This window comes from Copidosoma floridanum, unplaced genomic scaffold (assembly GCF_036245765.1).
Source record: "Copidosoma floridanum isolate Cflo_tuat_1 unplaced genomic scaffold, Cflo_Japanese_pri ptg000006l, whole genome shotgun sequence".
Lineage (NCBI taxonomy): Eukaryota > Metazoa > Arthropoda > Insecta > Hymenoptera > Encyrtidae > Copidosoma > Copidosoma floridanum.
The window spans coordinates 14,196,709-14,204,446 of NW_028321883.1; the positions used below are offsets into that span (position 1 = coordinate 14,196,709).

Here is a 7,738-nt window from a genome sequence, read left to right on the forward strand (position 1 = left end):
ATTGTGTTATTATATTTATGCAATTAAAAAACAAAGCGGCCAGTAAGTGCTCCGAGTTGTGTGGGGATTAGTGCTTGTGTTATTTTATTTATCATTTTAATTATCAAAGCGGCCAGTAAGTGCTCCGGGTTGTGTGGGGATTTGCGCTTGTGTTATTTTATTTATTCAATTAATAAACAAAGCGGCCATGAAGCGCCCTGGGTTGTGTGGTGATTGGCGCTTGTGTTATTTTATTTATTCATTTAATAAACAAAGCGGCCAGTAAGCGCCCCGGGTTGTGTGGGGATTTGCGCTTGTGTTATTTTATTTATTCAATGAATAAACAAAGCGGCCAGTAAGCGCCCCGGGTTGTGTGGTGATTGGCGCTTGTGTTATTTTATTTATTCAATTAATTATCAAAGCGGCCAGTAAGCGCCCCGGGTTGTGTGGTGATTGGCGCTTGTGTTATTTTATTTGTTCAATTAATAAACAAAGCGGCCAGTAAGCACCCCGGGTTGTGTGGGGATTGGCGCTTGTGTTATTTTATTTATCATTTTTATTATCAAAGCAGCCAGTAAGCGCCCCGGGTTGTGTGGTGATTGGCGCTTGTGTTATTTTATTTATTCAATTAATTATCAAAGCGGCCAGTAAGCGCCCCGGGTTGTGTGGTGATTGGCGCTTGTGTTATTTTATTTATTCAATTAAAAAACAAAGCGGCCAGTAAGTGCTCCGAGTTGTGTGGGGATTAGCGCTTGTGTTATTTTATTTATCATTTTAATTATCAAAGTGGCCAGTAAGTGCTCCGGGTTGTGTGGGGATTGGCGCTTGTGTTATTTTATTTATTCAATTAATCAACAAAGCGGCCATGAAGCGCCCCGGGTTGTGTGGTGATTGGCGCTTGTGTTATTTTATTTATTCAATTAATAAACAAAGCGGCCAGTAAGCGCCCCGGGTTGTGTGGGGATTGGCGCTTGTGTTATTTTATTTATTCAATGAATAAACAAAGCGGCCAGTAAGCGCCCCGGGTTGTGTGGTGATTGGCGCTTGTGTTATTTTATTTATTCAATTAATTATCAAAGCGGCCAGTAAGCGCCCCGGGTTGTGTGGTGATTGGCGCTTGTGTTATTTTATTTGTTCAATTAATAAACAAAGCGGCCAGTAAGCACCCCGGGTTGTGTGGGGATTGGCGCTTGTGTTATTTTATTTATCATTTTTATTATCAAAGCGGCCAGTAAGCGCCCCGGGTTGTGTGGTGATTGGCGCTTGTGTTATTTTATTTATTCAATTAATTATCAAAGCGGCCAGTAAGCGCCCCCGGTTGTGTGGTGATTGGTGCTTGTGTTATTTTATTTATTCAATTAAAAAACAAAGCGGCCAGTAAGCGCCCCGGGTTGTGTGGTGATTGGCGCTTGTGTTATTTTATTTATTCAATTAAAAAACAAAGCGGCTAGTAAGTGCTCCGAGTTGTGTGGGGATTAGCGCTTGTGTTATTTTATTTATCATTTTAATTACCAAAGTGGCCAGTAAGTGCTCAGGGTTGTGTGGGGATTGGCGCTTGTGTTATTTTATTTATTCAATTAATAAACAAAGCGGCCATGAAGCGCCCCGGGTTGTGTGGTGATTGGCGCTTGTGTTATTTTATTTATTCAATTAATAAACAAAGCGGCCAGTAAGCGCCCCGGGTTGTGTGGGGATTGGCACTTGTGTTATTTTATTTATTCAATGAATAAACAAAGCGGCCAGTAAGCGCCCCGGGTTGTGTGGTGATTGGCGCTTGTGTTATTTTATTTATTCAATTAATTATCAAAGCGGCCAGTAAGCGCCCCGGGTTGTGTGGTGATTGGCGCTTGTGTTATTTTATTTGTTCAATTAATAAACAAAGCGGCCAGTAAGCACCCCGGGTTGTGTGGGGATTGGCGCTTGTGTTATTTTATTTATCATTTTTATTATCAAAGCGGCCAGTAAGCGCCCCGGGTTGTGTGGTGATTGGCGCTTGTGTTATTTTATTTATTTAATTAATAAAGAAAGCGGCCAGTAAGCGCCCCGGGTTGTGTGGGGATTGGCGCTTGTGTTATTTTATTTATTCAATTAAAAAACAAAGCGGCCAGTAAGTGCTCCGAGTTGTGTGGGGATTAGCGCTTGTGTTATTTTATTTATCATTTTAATTATCAAAGTGGCCAGTAAGTGCTCCGGGTTGTGTGGGGATTGGCGCTTGTGTTATTTTATTTATTCAATTAATAAACAAAGCGGCCATGAAGCGCCCCGGGTTGTGTGGTGATTGGCGCTTGTGTTATTTTATTTATTCAATTAATAAACAAAGCGGCCAGTAAGCGCCCCGGGTTGTGTGGGGATTGGCGCTTGTGTTATTTTATTTATTCAATGAATAAACAAAGCGGCCAGTAAGCGCCCCGGGTTGTGTGGTGATTGGCGCTTGTGTTATTTTATTTATTCAATGAATAAACAAAGCGGCCAGTAAGCGCCCCGGGTTGTGTGGTGATTGGCGCTTGTGTTATTTTATTTGTTCAATTAATAAACAAAGCGGCCAGTAAGCACCCCGGGTTGTGTGGGGATTGGCGCTTGTGTTATTTTATTTATCATTTTTATTATCAAAGCGGCCAGTAAGCACCCCGGGTTGTGTGGGGATTGGCGCTTGTGTTATTTTATTTATCATTTTTATTATCAAAGCAGCCAGTAAGCGCCCCGGGTTGTGTGGTGATTGGCGCTTGTGTTATTTTATTTATTCAATTAATTATCAAAGCGGCCAGTAAGCGCCCCGGGTTGTGTGGTGATTGGTGCTTGTGTTATTTTATTTATTCAATTAAAAAACAAAGCGGCCAGTAAGCGCCCCGGGTTGTGTGGTGATTGGCGCTTGTGTTATTTTATTTATTCAATTAAAAAACAAAGCGGCTAGTAAGTGCTCCGAGTTGTGTGGGGATTAGCGCTTGTGTTATTTTATTTATCATTTTAATTATCAAAGTGGCCAGTAAGTGCTCCGGGTTGTGTGGGGATTGGCGCTTGTGTTATTTTATTTATTCAATTAATAAACAAAGCGGCCATGAAGCGCCCCGGGTTGTGTGGTGATTGGCGCTTGTGTTATTTTATTTATTCAATTAATAAACAAAGCGGCCAGTAAGCGCCCCGGGTTGTGTGGGGATTGGCACTTGTGTTATTTTATTTATTCAATGAATAAACAAAGCGGCCAGTAAGCGCCCCGGGTTGTGTGGTGATTGGCGCTTGTGTTATTTTATTTATTCAATTAATTATCAAAGCGGCCAGTAAGCGCCCCGGGTTGTGTGGTGATTGGCGCTTGTGTTATTTTATTTGTTCAATTAATAAACAAAGCGGCCAGTAAGCACCCCGGGTTGTGTGGGGATTGGCGCTTGTGTTATTTTATTTATCATTTTTATTATCAAAGCGGCCAGTAAGCGCCCCGGGTTGTGTGGTGATTGGCGCTTGTGTTATTTTATTTATTCAATTAATTATCAAAGCGGCCAGTAAGCGCCCCGGGTTGTGTGGTGATTGGCGCTTGTGTTATTTTATTTATTCAATTAAAAAACAAAGCGGCCAGTAAGTGCTCCGAGTTGTGTGGGGATTAGCGCTTGTGTTATTTTATTTATCATTTTAATTATCAAAGCGGCCAGTAAGTGCTCCGGGTTGTGTGGGGATTGGCGCTTGTGTTATTTTATTTATTCAATTAATAAACAAAGCGGCCATTAAGCGCCCCGGGTTGTGTGGTGATTGGCGCTTGTGTTATTTTATTTATTTAATTAATAAAGAAAGCGGCCAGTAAGCGCCCCGGGTTGTGTGGGGATTGGCGCTTGTGTTATTTTATTTATTCAATTAAAAAACAAAGCGGCCAGTAAGTGCTCCGAGTTGTGTGGGGATTAGCGCTTGTGTTATTTTATTTATCATTTTAATTATCAAAGTGGCCAGTAAGTGCTCCGGGTTGTGTGGGGATTGGCGCTTGTGTTATTTTATTTATTCAATTAATAAACAAAGCGGCCATGAAGCGCCCCGGGTTGTGTGGTGATTGGCGCTTGTGTTATTTTATTTATTCAATTAATAAACAAAGCGGCCAGTAAGCGCCCCGGGTTGTGTGGGGATTGGCGCTTGTGTTATTTTATTTATTCAATGAATAAACAAAGCGGCCAGTAAGCGCCCCGGGTTGTGTGGTGATTGGCGCTTGTGTTATTTTATTTATTCAATTAATTATCAAAGCGGCCAGTAAGCGCCCCGGGTTGTGTGGTGATTGGCGCTTGTGTTATTTTATTTGTTCAATTAATAAACAAAGCGGCCAGTAAGCACCCCGGGTTGTGTGGGGATTGGCGCTTGTGTTATTTTATTTATCATTTTTATTATCAAAGCGGCCAGTAAGCGCCCCGGGTTGTGTGGTGATTGGCGCTTGTGTTATTTTATTTATTCAATTAATTATCAAAGCGGCCAGTAAGCGCCCCGGGTTGTGTGGTGATTGGCGCTTGTGTTATTTTATTTATTCAATTAAAAAACAAAGCGGCCAGTAAGTGCTCCGAGTTGTGTGGGGATTAGCGCTTGTGTTATTTTATTTATCATTTTAATTATCAAAGCGGCCAGTAAGTGCTCCGGGTTGTGTGGGGATTGGCGCTTGTGTTATTTTATTTATTCAATTAATAAACAAAGCGGCCATTAAGCGCCCCGGGTTGTGTGGTGATTGGCGCTTGTGTTATTTTATTTATTTAATTAATAAACAAAGCGGCCAGTAAGCGCCCCGGGTTGTGTGGGGATTGGCGCTTGTGTTATTTTATTTATTCAATTAAAAAACAAAGCGGCCAGTAAGTGCTCCGAGTTGTGTGGGGATTAGCGCTTGTGTTATTTTATTTATCATTTTAATTATCAAAGCGGCCAGTAAGTGCTCCGGGTTGTGTGGGGATTGGCGCTTGTGTTATTTTATTTATTCAATTAATAAACAAAGCGGCCATGAAGCGCCCCGGGTTGTGTGGTGATTGGCGCTTGTGTTATTTTATTTATCATTTTAATTATCAAAGCGGCCAGTAAGTGCTCTGGGTTGTGTGGGGATTGGTGCTTGTGTTATTTTATTTATTCAATTAATAAACAAAGCGGCTAGTAAGCGCCCCGGGTTGTGCGGGGATTGGCGCTTGCGTTATTGTTTAATGTATTTTATTAATTAATAAAGCTTGTGATACTGCTTTTAGGCGCGTTGGGTTATTGGGTTTAATCGCTTAGGATTAGTTTATCAAGTTATGGTGTAGGAAATGTTGTCGAGTTATCTGGGGTTTTGCGTCTTGCTCCATATAGCCAATTTGAATTTCCCGCAAGTTTGCCAGTCACATTTGAGAGCACTGGTAAGGGGGCTGGCAAGATGACGAGTTCGAGTTGATCATCAAATCGAACCTCATTTCGACCTCGACTCGATGAACTCGATCTCCCAAAATAAAAGCAAGTGAACAAACCTAAAAACTATATAGGTAACTTTAATAGGTTCGTTCAAGGCCTAGCTCGGAGAAGCTGGGACGGACTGTTCGTGCTCATACTGCTCACTGAGTTTGACGGCTGTGTGACATGGGCACCCAAACTGTTTCTAAAAATCTGCAAAAATAGCCAAAAAATTGCGCGTAATTTCCTAGAATTTCCGCTACTTGTAAAACAATTGCGCGTGACATACTTCTGTAGTAATTAATTATTATTTGCGGGTGCTGGGTAAATTTTCAATCATCCATTACAATAAATATATCACACGCAGCTTAATTACAAGAACGCCATTAATTTCCGAGTAACACGCAGAATAAAATTGACTCTTGAGTTGTTATAAACTATTAACAGTTATGTAGTGCGCAAATATTTATTTATTTGCGTATTACTATATCAACTATGCTATACTACACTAGCTGCATATCACCCGTAGGCGTTATAAAGAGATTTTATTTATTTATTAATTAATCAAGAGTGTGCAGATAGAGATTTTGACTGTGCAATTAAGTTTAGACAATGTTCAGTTTTTTAAGCCCCTGTGCAGTTGGAAATACGCTATAATAAGAGAGATATCGCGATCCAACTACGGCCTGCGAATCGACTAACTTCTTTAATTTTTTATACAAAAGTGAGGCATGTGCAGTTCTAATTATTTGCATAAACGAAATGTGTAGATAAAAACACGTTGACTAGTATTTTTTTTTGCACAAATCGATAATTTGTGGGCTGGCTTCCAGGAGGTCCTTTGTAGGAGTACTCTTGATTAGCTACCAAGGGGTCTATTAATGTGCATAAAAGTTTGCAGTTTAAGACATAAGACATAAGACATAATATATTATCTATTATAGGCATCCATGCATGCGCAGAAGTCAAAGTTTGTCATAAGCACATGCGCAGAAGTTAATAATACGTCCCAAAGTGTAAACTTTTATGTGCATCAAGCAAGATTGCTAAAATTTAAATAATGATGACGCTACACCCAATGTACGCACAGGCAAGTAGGACAGTGTAAACCACGTCAGATGCACCTTGGGCTTTGTCGGAGCATTGAGGCACTGATTAAAATTTTATTTAAATTGCCGAATCTAAGTAAGTGTATTTGAAAAATGGACGATGAAAGTGATACCAGGATATTAGAAGAAATAGAACAAAAACCTAAAGAAAAAATAAAACGTATGTTTGGTGGAACACAAGGTATAGATTTTGAAGCCTTCGATGATTGTCAAAGCAGTCCCTCTATTGTTTCCTGCAGCACATTGAGTCAGCCTGTATTTCTAGATATTAAACTTAGTAATGACTCTCGTACTTCAACTAACCAGGTAAATACAGTATAATCTTTGATAAAAAGTGCAATTCATCTTGTTCTTTATATACAGTAAAATATAAATTTGTAAAATAGAATTTTTATAGGAGAAATTTGTGTGCCGCCTGGACTGCACGATGTACAACAAAGATAAAATTATTGTTAAGGTAAGTAATTATTCAATCGTTTTTTTATGCAATAAGCACTTAGTATATATAAATGGTTGAATAAATATCATCCAAGTATAATAATTAATCATGTAAAGTGTATCTAAAAAATTAGCTAAACTAATATTTATTAGTCAAATTATTATACATTGACCTCTTTCTATCCACATTGCGCTATGTATTTTTTTTAAAGAAACGTCGCGCTTATTTTGAGAGTAAAAATCGCTGGAGTGCGAAAAACTTTGTCAATTTTAAATTACAAAGCAGTGAAAAAAGTTATCCGCTTCGGCCAGGAGTCGAACCTGGGCCTCCTTTTTGCCGGGAAGAAGCGGATAACTTTTTTCACTGCTTAGTAATTTTTAATTGACAAAATTTTTCGCACTCCAGCGATTTTTACTCTAAAAATAAGCGCGACGTTTCTATAAAAAATAAACATAGCGCAATTTACATGAAAAGAGGTGAACGTATAATAATTTGACATAATACTTACCCATCGAGTAATAACATTAATATCTATAATATTTATTAGGTTTTTTCAACACAAAAGCATTAAATCTCTTAATAAATCTTTACTTCATTTGTTTGTAGGTTGTAGGTAGGGACATTATTGTTGAGGCACCACCAGAAGAACAGCACGGGAAGGGCTTGTATAAGAAGTTGAGTGTCCGTGACTCATTCGATTTGTAAAAGGCCGAGGCATTGTTTAGTTCAGATAAAGCTTTAACTATATATGTTCCTTGCAAGAATAAAATGGCAGTTGACGATAAAAGATCTAGCAACATCGAAGAAACTGGTAAATCACTCAACAAAGAAAAAAAGGAAA

General features: G+C 39.3%; 1 long non-coding RNA gene across 1 annotated transcript; it reads left to right on the forward strand.

The window, feature by feature from the left end:
• Positions 1-6,674: 6,674 nt before the first annotated feature.
• Positions 6,675-7,738, forward strand: LOC149375540 (uncharacterized). The gene is made up of 3 exons (XR_016293702.1): positions 6,675-6,764; positions 6,845-6,915; positions 7,504-7,738. It is a non-coding gene; the product is annotated as an uncharacterized LOC149375540 (long non-coding RNA).